This window comes from Pleurodeles waltl, chromosome 1_2 (assembly GCF_031143425.1).
Source record: "Pleurodeles waltl isolate 20211129_DDA chromosome 1_2, aPleWal1.hap1.20221129, whole genome shotgun sequence".
In the NCBI taxonomy this organism is placed as follows: Eukaryota; Metazoa; Chordata; class Amphibia; order Caudata; family Salamandridae; genus Pleurodeles; species Pleurodeles waltl.
The window spans coordinates 1,032,012,530-1,032,028,395 of NC_090437.1; the positions used below are offsets into that span (position 1 = coordinate 1,032,012,530).

At 45.3% G+C, this 15,866-nt stretch overlaps 1 protein-coding gene across 1 annotated transcript in view; it reads left to right on the top strand.

Annotated features, from left to right (window-relative positions):
* RELL1 (RELT like 1) overlaps window positions 1-15,866 on the top strand; it is a 142,086-nt gene that overhangs the window by 93,684 nt on the left and 32,536 nt on the right. The gene's annotated exons all lie outside the window — the stretch shown is intronic.

The following is a 15,866-nucleotide window of genomic DNA, read 5'->3' on the forward strand; positions in this document are numbered from 1 at the left end:
CCTGCTTGTAAGTTACACTTGAAGAATTCTGGTGTAAGATATTTATATATATATATATGTATATGTTCGATGGCATGTGTAGCTGCAGATACACATGCTGTGCATTATCCTGCCATCTAGTGTTGGGCTCGGAGTGTTACAAGTTGTTTTTCTTCAAAGAAGTATTTTCGAGTCACGAGATCGAGGGACTCCTCCCCTTTCGGCTCCATTGCGCATGGGCGTCGACTCCATCTTAGATTGTTTTCTTTCCGCCATCGGGTTCGGACGTGTTCCTCTTCCCTCTGTGTTTCGGTTCGGAAAGTTAGATAAATCTCGGAAAATTCAACGGTATTGTTTGCGTTCGGTATTGGGTTAGTAATAGCAGATCGACACCGAAGAAAAGAAGAGCTCCGGTAGCCCTTCGGGGCTTCCACTCCCTGGCGGGGCCTGGTTGGCCCGACTGCATGTGTCTTCAAGGCTCATGGAACGGACCCCATTCCGCTTCTGCCCCGAATGCCACAATAAGTATCCTTATACAGACCAGCATTTGGTCTGTAATTTGTTTGTCCCCCGAACACAAAGAGGGTACCTGCGAGGCCTGTCGGGCTTTTCAGTCAAAGAAGACGCTACGGGACCGGAGAGCTCGAAGGGTTCAAATGGCGTCGACGCCGGCAGGACACCACGACGTCGAAGAAGAGGAGACTTTCTCCATTCCAGATTCGGACTCGGACGAGGCGGAAAGTGAGCAGCCGGCAAGGCAACAAACCGTGAGTAAAACTGCCCCGGCCAAAACTCACACAAAGATCATGAAAGCCCAGGGGACGCCACCGCCGGCAGGCCATGGCTTAACCGTAATCACAGTGACCAACCATCGGCACCGAAAAAGGGCACACACGTGTCAAAGACATCCGACTCCGGTCGAGATACCGGCACAGAGTATACTCGGCACCGAGATATCGGCACCCCGAAACCGAAAAAGGTGGCTTCGGAGCCAAAAAAGACTGCAGAAAAGGTTCTGGTGCCGAAACACCCAGCCTCGGAGCCGAAACAGAGCTCCTATTCGGAAGAACAAGGCCTTTCATCACAACTACAACGCCATACATTTGGACAAGAATTAGAGATGGGAGAGCCAGACTATACGCAAAGAAGGCTCCATATTCAGAAGGACACAGGGAAAATAAGAACACTTCCCCCAATTAAAATGAAACGGAAACTCGCTTTCCAAGAGACAGAAAAACAGCCAAAAGCAAAAGTGGCAAAAGAAAAAACTCCACCACATTTTTCGCCACAGCCATCGCCACCGCACTCACCACAGCGGTCACCAATTGCAACACCCCTAATGATGCAATCACCAACGCGTACAGGGATGAGCCAGGATGACCCAGATGCATGGGATCTATATGATGCACCAGTATCTGACAATAGTCCGGATTGCTACCCGGCAAGACCATCACCACCAGAAGACAGTACTGCTTACATGCAGGTGGTGTCCAGAGCAGCTACTTTTCACAATGTAGCACTGCAGGCAGAACCTATAGAGATGACTTTTCATTCAATACCCTGTCATCAACACATAGCCAATACCAGAGTCTGCCTATGTTACCAGGTATGTTAAAACACGCGAAACAGGTGTTTCAAGACCCCGTCAAAGGCAGAGCCATCACACCTAGGGTGGAGAAGAAATACAAACCTCCCCTTATGGACCCTGTCTACATCACGCAACAACTAACACCTGACTCGGTGGTAGTAGGGGCAGCCGGGAAAAGGGCAAACTCACAGACTTCTGGGGATACACCACCACCGACAAAGAAAGTCGAAAGTTTGATGCAGCAGGAAAAAGGGTTGCAACACAAGCAGCCAATCAATGGCGTATTGCCAATTCCCAAGCTTTATTGGCAAGATATGACAGGGCTCATTGAGACGAAATGCAGCATTTCATTGAACATCTTCTCAAAGAGTTTCAAAAGCGTGCACAACAAGTGGTGGAAGAAGGCCAAAGTATCTCCAATAACCAGATACGATCGGCTATAGACTCAGCGGACACAGCCGCCAGAACAGTGAACACGGCAGTCACTATTCTGAGACACGCATGGCTACGCACCTCCGGATTTAAGCCAGAGATCCAGCAGGCTGTGCTTAATATGCCTTTTAATGGACAACAGTTGTTTGGGCCGGAGGTGGATACAGCTATAGAAAAGCTAAAGAAAGACACGGACATGGCCAAAGCCATGGGCGCGCTTTACTCCCCACAGAGCAGAGGCACCTTTAGGAAGCCACACTTTAGAGAGGGGTTTCGAGCCCAAAGCACTGAACCTTCAACCTCACAGGCCAGACCCACATACCAGGGCCAATACCAAAGAGGAGGTTTTCGGGGTCAATATAGGGGTGGACAGTTTCCTAAATCAAGAGGGAAATTCCAAAGCCCAAAAACCCCACAAACTAAACAGTGACTCCAATGTCACAAATCCCCAACACATAACACCAGTGGGGGGGGAGACTCACAAATTATTACAAAAATTGGGAAGACATAACTACGGACTCATGGGTCCTAGCCATTATCCAACATAGTTACTGCATAGAATTCCTACAATTACCACCAAATGTGCCTCCAAAAGCACACAACATGTCCAAACAGCACTTGGATCTATTACAACTAGAAGTCCAAGCGTTATTACAAAAAGAGGCAATAGAACTAGTGCCCAACCATCAGAAAGGAACAGGTGTTTATTCCCTGTATTTTCTAATACCCAAAAAGGACAAAACACTGAGACCCATCTTAGATCTCAGAACACTAAACCTTTACATCAAATCAGATCACTTTCACATGGTGACACTTCAAGACGTGAGTCCTTTGCTCAAACAACAAGACTACATGTCAACATTAGACCTCAAGGATGCTTACTTCCATATACCCATACATCCTTCCCACAGAAAATACTTAAGGTTTGTAATCCAAGGAGTACACTACCAATTCAAAGTGTTACCATTCGGGATAACAACAGCACCAAGGGTATTTACAAAATGCCTTGCAGTAGTAGCTGCACATATCAGAAGGCAGCACATACACGTATTCCCATACCTAGACGACTGGTTAATAAAAACCAGCACTCACAGTGTCTTCAACACACAAAATACGTCATAGAAACCCTTCACAAGCTAGGGTTCTCAATAAACTACCTAAAATCACACTTACAACCGTGTCAAATACAGCAATACTTAGGAGCAACAATCAACACAGAAAAAGGGATTGCCACTCTAAGTCCACAAAGAGTACAAGCATTCCAAAACGTAGTACAAAGCATGCACCCAAATCAACAGTATCAAGTAAGGTTTGTGATGAAACTTCTAGGCATGATGTCTTCATGCATAGCCATTGTCCCAAACGCAAGGTTACACATGCGGCCCTTACAGCAGTGTCTAGCGACACAATGGACACAAGCACAGGGTCAACTTCAAGATCTAGTGTTGATAGACCGCCAAACACACTCCTCGCTTCAATGGTGGAATCCTATAAATTTAAACCAAGGGCGGCCTTTTCAGGACCCAGTGCCTCAATACGTGATCACAACGGATGCTTCCATGGTAGGGTGGGGAGCACACCTCAACCAACACAGCATCCAGGGACAATGGGACACTCAACAAAGACAACTTCATATAAATCAAATAGAACTACTAGCAGTGTTTCTAGCATTGAAAGCATTTCAACCGTTAATAGCCCACAAACACATTCTTGTCAGAACAGACAACATGACATCAATGTATTACCTAAACAAACAGGGAGGGACACACTCATCACAGCTGTGTCTCTTAGCACAGAAGATTTGGCATTGGGCGACTCACAATCACATTCGCCTAATAGCACAATACATCCCAGGAATTCAAAACCAGTTGGCCGACAATCTCAGTCGAGATCACCAACAGATACACGAATGGGAACTTCATCCCCAGATACTGCAAACCTACTTTCAAATATGGGGAACACCGCAAATAGACCTATTTGCAACAAAAGAAAACACAAAATGCCAAAACTTCGCATCCAGGTACCCACACCCTTACTCCAAGGGCAATGCGTTATGGATGAGTTGGTCAGGGATATTTGCTTACGCTTTTCCCCCTCTCCCACTCCTTCCGTATCTAGTAAACAAATTGAGTCAAAACAAACTCAAACTAATACTAGTAGCACCAACTTGGGCTCGCCAACCATGGTACACAACACTACTAGACCTGTCAGTAGTACCTCATATCAAGCTACCAAACAGACCATATCTGTTAACTCAACACAAACAACAGATCAGACACCCGAATCCAGCATCGCTCAATCTAGCAATCTGGCTCCTGAAGTCTTAGAATTTGGACATCTAGACCTTACACAAGAATGTATGGAGGTCATTAAACAAGCTAGGAAACCTACTACAAGACATTGCTGCGCAAATAAATGGAAAAGATTTGTTTATTACTGTCCTAATAATCAAATTCAACCACTGCATGCGTCAACAAAAAACATTGTAAGCTACTTATTGCACTTACAAAAATCTAAACTAGCTTTTTCATCCATTAAAATACATCTCACAGCAATTTCTGCCTATCTGCAAATTACACATTCAACATCACTCTTTAGAATCCCAGTCATAAAAGCATTTATGGAGGGTCTAAAAAGAATCATTCCCCCAAGAACACCACCAGTTCCTTCATGGAATCTCAATATTGTATTAACACGACTCATGGGTCCACCATTTGAACCCATGCACTCTTGTGGGATGCAATACTTAACTTGGAAAGTGGCCTTCCTAATAGCTATCACATCTCTTAGAAGAGTAAGTGAAATACAAGCATTTACCATACAGGAACCCTTTATACAAATACACAAACATAAAGTGGTTCTACGCACAAATCCAAAATGTATACCAAAAGTTATATCACCGTTCCACTTAAATCAAACTGTGGAACTCCCAGTATTTTTTCCACAACCAGACTCTGTAGCTGAAAGAGCATTACATATAATAGAATTCAAAAGGGCACTAATGTATTACATTGATAGAACCAAACAATTTCGCAAAACAAAACAATTGTTTGTAGCTTTTCAAAAACCCCATGCAGGAAATCCAATATCCAAACAAGGCATTGCCAGATGGATATTTAAGTGTATTCAAACCTGCTATGAAAAAGCTAAAAGAGACCTGCCTATTACACCAAAGGCACACTCCACTAGAAAGAAAGGCGCCCCAATGGCCTTTCTAGGAAATATACCCATGACAGAAATCTGTAAGGCAGACACATGGTCTACGCCTCATACATTCACGAAACATTATTGTGTGGATGTGTTAACAACACAACAGGCCACAGTAGGACAGGCAGTATTACGGACATTGTTTCAAACAACTTCAACTCCTACAGGCTAAACCACCGCTTTTGGGGAGATAACTGCTTACTAGTCTATGCACAGCATGTGTATCTGCAGCTACACATGCCATCGAACGGAAAATGTCACTTACCCAGTGTACATCTGTTCGTGGCATGAGACGCTGCAGATTCACATGTGCCCTCCCACCTCCCCGGGAGCCTGTAGCCGTTATAAGTTGATAGAAATAAACTTGTACATTTGTTAATTTGTAAATATATATCACTTTTAAACACATTATGTACATACATACTTACTCCATTGCATGGGCACTATTACTATACACACAACTCCTACCTCACCCTCTGCGGGGAAAACAATCTAAGATGGAGTCGTCGCCCATGCGCAATGGAGCCTAAAGGGGAGGAGTCCCTCGATCTCGTGACTCGAAAAGACTTCTTCGAAGAAATACAACTTGTAACACTCCGAGCCCAACACTAGATGGCAGGATAATGCACAGCATGTGAATCTGCAGCGTCTCATGCCACGAACAGATGTACACCGGGTAAGTGACATTTTCCATATATATATATGTGTGTGTGTGTGTGTGTGTGTGTGTGTATGTATTTGAACAGAAAGTTCAAAGTCCCAGATCTAACCGTGTGTCTTGCGGAAAAATTCAAGTAGTGTAAACATGGTGTTTGGGAACTATCATCGTGTTTTATTAATGAATGTCAAGTGTAGATTACACCCCTTTGAGAAGTTATGTTAGTTGCGTAAACCACAACCAAATGGTGCAAAATCCACTGTTTTTTCCAGACAATGCTTATTTGTCTGGGAATGTGTGTTTTTAATATTGTATGCCTGTTTTAGAAATTAAATATAAGATCAATATCAGGTACTCTTGATTTGAATTCTTTGACATTCCCGACTAAATGCAATTCTATAGAGCTCTGGAAGAGAATTGATGAGATTTTTATGATAGGTATTCCTGAAGAATATTGTGTCCAAGAAAACCCTACTATGATTTTTTTTGAGTGCTAGAGGACTATAAAGTCCAAACAGAACTCAGAACCTATGAGCTGATGCATAGTTTTAGACAGAAAAAGATATAAACAGAGAGAGTCCTTCCCTGCTCACTGCTTATGTCTTGATCCTTTTAAAGTCACATATTAGCTCAGAGAAATTCTGAGTTATAAGTTTGAGTTTTGGACACCTCGCCTGCAAAAAAAGTAAGATATGCCTCTCTTTCTATGTGTTCTGGAAGGGGCCAGGCAATATATCAAGATCATGATGTGCTGCCCCACACTGATTCGCTAATATTGGTATACAGTGGAATTTTCATCCTCGGTGAGAGGAAGGGCATATTGGTATTAGAACCAACTCATTGCAGCGTAAAAGCAGGCAAGAGGGCAGCAGGTGTATTGACGGTGTGGATGTACCCCTGGTACCGAGCTGAGGTTTCAGGTCTCTTTGGAAGCTGAGTGCCTCAAACGCACTGTGGTCATTTTGGTTGATGGGGAAGTGTGGGTGCAGGCAACCATATGCCTGCTTGGTTACCAGTGTGCCAACAGTCTTATTTACTTCAAATAGATTTCTGGATTTCTTTCTCACTCTCATTCAGTGCATCTGCTCTCTTTCAGAGTGAGGTTATGATTGCAGAGGTATAGCCAGGTTCTACTTTGAGAGGAAGGGGAGAGGTGCCCCAGTCCTGCATAATAAACCCTGCGGTCCCAGTAAGAAATTACTGACGGTGAACCACACTCCACCATAAGTCCCCCGTAAGAATAAACACTGGAACAGAGGTTGGTGCATGGCGAAGTAGGAGAGCCTTCCTTTTACTTTGGTACTTACTCCATCCAGTGGGTTGAGGGGCTATGATTCCAGTACCAGCTAAGGTGATAGTGGAAGCTGTACCCTTGCACTGGTGTTTCTTCTAATTTTGCCTGTTCAGCATACATTTGTAGAGGAGATTTGCAATTGGATTAACTAAGCGGAGATGCTCGTAAGAAGTCTTCAACACAAAATAGATCGATGCTACTCAGTGCCTCCTATCAAATGCGCCTCATTTACAATATATTTTGCATTCTTAGGTATCACTTCATAGAATCAGGATTAGTGGATTTTTCTGATTGCAGATACATTTGTTTATGCAGAATATTAAACATACTTTGCAGACCTTTATGCATGAGTAACACTACATAAGGGGAGAAAAGGATTCCTTTTTGTAACGGTGTAGGAAAATTATCTTACTCAGCTATGGTCATGTAAAATACTTACGGATAAAATTAGTGCATGTTAAGTAAGGCTGTGCTAAAGTGTGATATTGTTTTGTGAACTTTAGTGAAATTCTATGAAAAGTTCCCAAAATTTGGTTTCCAGAATTAATGATTGTGACTCCATTAGATGAGTTTGAGTGCATGAGAGACTGATGTTAGTAGGGATCTCGGTCTAGAAGAAAACTGTGAACTCCCAGTGGCCTGTTAGTTTGGATGAATCATGATGACCAGTGGGCTCTAGGAACAGTAGGTTCGATGGCATCTGTCGCTGTAGATACGCATGTTTTGCAATAGCTCGCCATCTGGTGTTGGGCCGGAGTGTTACAAGTTGTTTTTCTTCGAAGAAGTCTTTTGAGTCTTGGGACCGAGTGACTCCTCCTTTTGTCTCCATTGCGCATGGGCGTCGACTCCATCTTCGATTGTTTTTTTTCCGCCATCGGGTTCGGACGTGTTCCTGTCGCTCTGAGTTTCGGAACGGAAAGTTAGCTAATTTCGGAAGATTTTCGTCGGTATTGTTGCGTTCGGGATCGGCGTACTTAGATTCAACACCGCATCGAAGATCGAAGAGCTCCGGTGCCCTTCGGGGGTAGTTTTTCGATCCCCCGTCGGGGCCTGGTCGGCCCGACCGCGTGCTGAAGAACGCCGATGGAACGGACCCCGTTCCGTTTCTGCCCCAAATGCCACAATAAATACCCCTATACAGACCAACACTTGGTCTGTAACCTGTGCCTGTCACCTGAGCACAGTGAAGACACCTGCAAGGCCTGTCGTGCGTTCCGGTCCCGAAAGACACTCCGAGACCGTAGAGCCAGAAGACTTCAGATGGCGTCCGCGCCGACAGCCCACCGAGAGTTCGAGGAACAGGAAGAGGAAGGTACCTTCTCGATCCAAGAATCAGACTCCGAAGGATTCGACGATACACAAACCGTGAGTAAGACGTCGAAAACCACACAGAGGAAGATTTACAAGGCCCAGGGGACGCCACTGCCATCAGGCCATGGCTCCACCCATAAATTCGGTGACCGACCGTCGGCACCGAAAAAGGCCCAAACAGTGCCGAGATCGTCCGACTCCGGTCGAGACACCGGCACGCAGCCTTCTCGGGACCGAGAAAGTGCTGGAGACCAGCCTCGACACCGAGATGCCGGTGTGGACACGGCTCGACGCCGAGACAGCGGCACCGAAGATGATCGACGCCGAGAGGTTTCGGCCCCGAAAAAGAAAAAAGTCACCTCGGAGCCGAAAAAACACGCAGACAGGGTTTCGGTGCCGAAACAAACTGCAAGCGACCCAGCTTCAGGCTCTTATACAGAAGAGCACTCGCTAACCTCACAAATGCAAAAGCATAGGTTTGAGGAAGAGCTACAATCAACTGATGTGGACCATACGCAAAAGCGTATTTTCATACAGCAGGGGACAGGAAAAATAAGCACCCTTCCCCCCATTACAAGAAAGAGAAGGTTGGAGTTCCAAACTGAACAGACACCACAACCAAAAGTGGTGAAAAGAGTTACCCCACCACCCTCTCCTCCGCCCGTGATTAACGTCTCACCAGCACGAACTCCATCACACTCCCCAGCTCACACCACCATAAGCCAGGGTGACCAAGATCAAGACGCATGGGACCTATACGACGCCCCAGTGTCAGATAACAGTCCGGAGGCATACCCTACGAAGCCATCTCCACCAGAGGACAGCACCGCGTATTCTCAAGTGGTGGCTAGAGCAGCACAATTTCACAACGTAAGCCTCCACTCAGAACAGGTCGAGGATTATTTTTTATTCAACACACTCTCCTCCACCCACAGCTCATACCAAAGCCTGCCTATGCTCCCTGGTATGCTCCGGCACACAAAAGAAATCTTTAAGGAGCCGGTCAAAAGTAGGGCAATCACACCAAGGGTGGAAAAAAAGTATAAGGTGCCTCCTACAGACCCGGTTTTCATCACTACACAGCTGCCACCAGACTCTGTCGTTGTAGGAGCAGCTAGGAAAAGGGCCAACTCTCACACATCTGGAGATGCACCACCCCCAGATAAAGAAAGCCGCAAGTTCGATGCAGCTGGTAAGAGAGTCGCGGCACAAGCTGCAAACCAGTGGCGCATCGCGAACTCCCAGGCACTACTTGCGCGCTATGACAGAGCCCACTGGGACGAGATGCAACATCTCATTGAACATCTGCCCAAGGACTTACAAAATAGGGCAAAACAAGTGGTTGAGGAGGGACAGACCATTTCCAACAACCAGATCCGCTCCTCCATGGACGCTGCAGATACAGCTGCACGGACAATTAATACATCTGTAACTATCAGAAGGCATGCATGGCTCCGAACGTCTGGATTTAAACCAGAGATTCAACAAGCAGTTCTCAATATGCCTTTTAACGAAAAAGAACTGTTCGGTCCAGAAGTGGACACAGCGATTGAGAAACTCAAAAAAGATACGGACACTGCCAAAGCCATGGGCGCACTCTACTCCCCGCAGAGCAGAGGGAATTACAGCACATTCCGTAAAACACCCTTTCGAGGGGGGTTTCGGGGTCAGAGCACACAAGCCAGCACCTCACAAGCAACACCGTCCAGTTACCAGGGACAGTATAGAGGAGGTTTTCGGGGACAATATAGAGGAGGGCAATTCCCTAGAAATAGAGGAAGATTTCAGAGCCCCAAAACCCCTACTACTAAACAGTGACTCACATGTCACTCACCCCCTCCACACAACACCAGTGGGGGGAAGAATAAGTCATTATTACAAAGCATGGGAGGAAATCACTACAGACACTTGGGTTCTAGCAATTATCCAACATGGTTATTGCATAGAATTTCTACAATTCCCTCCAAACATAGCACCAAAAGCACAAAATTTGACAACACACCATTCCAATCTCCTGGAGATAGAAGTGCAGGCACTATTGCAAAAGAATGCAATCGAATTAGTGCCAAACACACAAATAAACACAGGAGTTTACTCACTGTACTTTCTGATACCAAAGGAGGACAAAACGCTGAGACCAATCCTAGACCTCAGAGTAGTGAACACTTTCATCAAATCAGACCACTTTCACATGGTCACACTACAACAAGTATTGCCATTGCTAAAACTACACGACTACATGGCAACTTTAGATCTCAAGGATGCTTATTTCCATATACCAATACACCCATCGCACAGGAAATACCTAAGGTTTGTATTCAAGGGAATACATTACCAATTCAAGGTACTGCCTTTCGGATTAACAACCCCACCAAGAGTCTTTACCAAATGTCTAGCGGTAGTCGCTGCACACATAAGAAGGCAGCAAATACATGTGTTCCCATATCTAGACGACTGGCTAATCAAGGCCAATTCGTTAATAGAGTGCTCAAATCACACAAATCATATCATACAAACCCTCTTCAAACTAGGGTTCACCGTCAATTTAACAAAATCCAAAATTCTGCCGCGCAAGGTACAACAATACCTGGGAGCCATAATAGACACATCAAAAGGAGTAGCCACTCCAAGTCCACAAAGAATTCGAAATTTCAACACCATCATACAACGCATGTATCCAACACAAAGGATACAAGCAAAGATGGTACTACAACTCCTAGGCATGATGTCTTCATGCATAGCCATTGTCCCAAACGCAAGACTGCACATGAGGCCCTTACAACAGTGCCTAGCATCACAATGGTCACAAGCACAGGGTCACCTTCTAGATCTGGTGTTAATAGACCGCCAAACTTACCTCTTGCTTCTGTGGTGGAACAACATAAATTTAAACAAAGGGCGGCCTTTCCAAGACCCAGTGCCACAATACGTAATAACAACAGATGCTTCCATGACAGGGTGGGGAGCACACCTCGATCAACACAGCATACAAGGACAATGGAACGTACATCAAACAAAACTGCATATAAATCACCTAGAACTTCTAGCAGTTTTTCAAGCACTAAAAGCTTTCCAACCAATAATAGTTCACAAATACATTCTCGTCAAAACAGACAACATGACAACAATGTATTATCTAAACAAGCAAGGGGGGGACGCACTCCACGCAGTTAAGCCTGCTAGCACAAAAGATTTGGCGTTGGGCAATTCACAACCAAATTCGCCTAATAGCACAATTTATACCAGGGATCCAAAATCAACTCGCAGACAATCTCTCTCGAGATCACCAACAGGTCCACGAATGGGAAATTCACCCCCAAATTCTGAACACTTATTTCAAACTCTGGGGAACACCTCAGATAGACTTGTTTGCGACAAAGGAGAACGCAAAATGCCAAAACTTCGCATCCAGATACCCACACAAACAGTCCCAAGGCAATGCCCTATGGATGAACTGGTCAGGGATATTTGCTTACGCTTTTCCTCCTCTCCCTCTCCTTCCTTACCTGGTAAACAAACTCAGTCAAAACAAACTCAAACTCATATTAATAGCACCAACTTGGGCAAGGCAACCCTGGTACACAACGCTGCTAGACCTATCAGTAGTACCCTGCATCAAATTGCCCAACAGGCCAGATCTGTTGACACAGCACAACCAAAAGATCAGACACCCAGATCCAGCATCGCTGAATCTAGCAATCTGGCTCCTGAAATCCTAGAATTCGGGCACTTACAACCTACCCAAGAATGTATGGAAGTCATAAAACAAGCCAGAAGGCCATCCACCAGGCACTGCTATGCAAGTAAATGGAAGAGGTTTGTTTGCTACTGCCATATTAATCAAATACAACCATTACACACAACTCCAGAACACGTAGTGGGTTACTTGCTTCACTTACAAAAATCTAACCTGGCTTTCTCTTCCATTAAAATACACCTTGCATCAATATCTGCATACCTGCAGACTACCTATTCAACTTCCCTATATAAGATACCAGTCATTAAAGCATTCATGGAGGGCCTTAGGAGAATTATACCACCAAGAACACCACCTGTTCCTTCATGGAACCTAAATGTTGTCCTAACTAGACTTATGGGTCCACCTTTTGAACCCATGCACTCCTGCGAAATACAGTTCCTAACCTGGAAGGTGGCATTTCTCATCGCCATTACTTCCCTAAGAAGAGTAAGCGAGATTCAGGCGTTTACAATACAGGAACCTTTTATACAACTACACAAGAATAAGGTCGTCCTAAGGACCAATCCTACATTTTTGCCAAAGGTTATTTCACCGTTCCATCTAAATCAAACAGTGGAACTTCCAGTGTTCTTTCCACAGCCAGATACCGTAGCTGAAAGGGCACTACATACATTAGATGTCAAAAGAGCATTGATGTATTACATTGACAGAACAAAAAACATCAGAAAGACTAAACAACTATTTATTGCATTTCAAAAACCTCATGCAGGAAACCCAATATCAAAACAAGGTATAGCCAGATGGATAGTTAAATGCATCCAAATCTGCTACCTTAAAGCTAAACGACAGCTGCCCATTACACCAAGGGCACACTCAACCAGAAAGAAAGGTGCTACCATGGCCTTTCTAGGAAACATCCCAATGCAAGAAATATGTAAGGCAGCCACATGGTCTACGCCTCACACATTCACCAAGCACTACTGTGTAGACGTGTTATCCGCACAACAAGCCACAGTAGGTCAAGCCGTATTAAGAACATTATTTCAGACTACTTCCACTCCTACAGGCTGATCCACCGCTTTTGGGAAGATAACTGCTTACTAGTCTATGCAAAACATGCGTATCTACAGCGACAGATGCCATCGAACTGAAAATGTCACTTACCCAGTGTACATCTGTTCGTGGCATCAGTCGCAGTAGATTCGCATGTGCCCACCCGCCTCCCCGGGAGCCTGTAGCAGTTTGGAAGTTACCTTCAACTATTTATATATGTATCATCTCGACCTTAAATAGGTGCATACTTAGTCACTCCGTTGCATGGGCACTATTACTACAATTCAACTCCTACCTCACCCTCTGCGGGGAAAAACAATCGAAGATGGAGTCGACGCCCATGCGCAATGGAGACAAAAGGAGGAGTCACTCGGTCCCGTGACTCGAAAGACTTCTTCGAAGAAAAACAACTTGTAACACTCCGGCCCAACACCAGATGGCGAGCTATTGCAAAACATGCGAATCTACTGCGACTGATGCCACGAACAGATGTACACTGGGTAAGTGACATTTTCATTATCCCTGTTGTTCTCTCTTGCTGTTTTAATTTTCATAGCCCTCTAGTAACCTATATTGAACATGCTTTACGGGTGTATCGAAAGAGATTTTAAATCGCTGTTTGGATCCCTTACCTCTTGGCTGAGGGAGATTTACCCACTTACAACAAAGCACTTCCTGAAGTATCGGGGTGTCTGCCTGCCCCCTAAAGAAATGTTGGCCAGTGTCGTTGACACAACCATATTATGAACCATGCCACCTAGGTTTTGGGTGAGAGTTCGTCCTGATTTTTTGTACATTTATATACATCCCCTTGACACAATAAAACATAGGACCGGGGGTCCCCCATTTAGGTAATGCCTGTGGTATGCCCTCCAGCCCAAATAGCCTTGTGTTTTTTCAATTATATTGTTAGACTTTTCATCCTTGGCGTGGTCTCCCTTAACTTTTTGCCTCTGTTCCCCAGGTTGTTGATGTGTGCTGGACTCTGATTTTGCTGTTTTTGTTACTGTGGGCACTTTACCACTGCTAACCAGTGCTAAAGTGCAAGTGCTCCTGTACAAAATGTGTATGTAATTGGCTGGTCCATGGTTGGCATATTTGATTCACTAGTAAGTCCCTAGTAAAGTGCACTAGAGGTGCCAGGGCCTGTAAATCAAATGCTAATAGTGGGCCTGCAGCACTGGTTGTGCCACCCACATAAGTAGCTCTGTAATCATGTCTCAGACCTGCCATTGCAGTGTCTGTGTGTGCAATTTTAACTGTAAACTCGCCTTGGCAAGTGTACCCACTTGCCAGGCCTAAATCTTCCCTTTTCTTACATGTAAGGCACCCCTAAGGTAGGCCCTAGGTAGCCCCAAGGGCATGGTGCAGTGTATGGTTAAGGTAGGACATATAGTAATGTGTTTTATATGTCCTGACAGTGAAATATTGCTAAATTTGTTTTTCACTGTTGCAAGGCCTGTCCCTTCCATAGGTTTTCATGAGAGCTACCTTTAAATCTTATTAAAGTGTAGATTCCCTTTGGGAGAAGATGGACAAGTGGAGTTTGGGGTCTCTGAGCTCACAATTTAAAAATATATCTTTTAGTAAAGTTGGATTTAAGATTGTGTGTTTGAAAATGTCACTTTTAGAAAGTGGGCATTTTCTTGCTTATACCATTTCTGTGACTCTGCCTGTTTGTGGATTCCCTGTCTGGGTCAGTTTGACAGTTGGGCTGGTTGCACCTCACACTAGACAGTGACAGAGGGAGCTGGGGTGTAGCCTGCATATCCTGATGAGCCACCTGTGCTAGGAGGGCGGGGAGGAGTGGTCATTCACACCTGAAAGGGCTGTGCCTGCCCTCACACAATGCAGTCTCCAACCCCCTGGTGAATGTCTGGGGCCTGGGCAAGGCAGGATTCCACATTCAAAAGAGACTTTACTTTGAAGTAGGCCTACTTCAAAGGAGAAATTGCGTATAAGAAGGGCACCCAAAACCACAGACTTCAGAACACTTCTGGAAACAAGAGGAACCTCTCCCTGGAGAAGAGCTGAGGCAAAGACTGGACTTTGTGTGCCTTCCATCTTTTGAAGATCTCCAAGGGCTTGATTTAGAGCTTTCCTCCTGTTGTTTGAAGTCTCAGGGACAGCAAAGACTTCTCTCCCCCAGCACCTGGAGTCTCTGGAGAGACTCCTACTCTGCCCTGTGGTGCCCATCCAGTTCCTGGAACCCTGAAAGGAGAAGCTGGCAGCCTAAGATCGACGCAACTCCGATATGCGGCTAAAGAAATGACGCGCCGCCGGCTCTGCGACTGAAAATCAACACTCGCTGGAAACGCAACCGAAGAATTGACGGACGGAGCTGGAGAAACGACACGCAGCATCGCTGACGGAGACTCGATCGAAACCCGCGCTGCGCCTTTTTGTGAGTCATTGTGCGGCTGGATTTCCGACGCAAGTACCGCTGGGCGTGTAAAAACAACGCAAGGCCTGCCCAGACCAGAGAGTTCTGACCGGATCGATGCTTCACTCTCCTGCAGAGAGAAGAAACGACGCACCCGACCCGACGAAAGGAGAAACGACGCAAGGTCTCGCTCGTGAGTGAAATTGACGTATCGCAAGCCCTTTTTGACGCACACTCGCCCGTACTGGGCTATTTTTGACA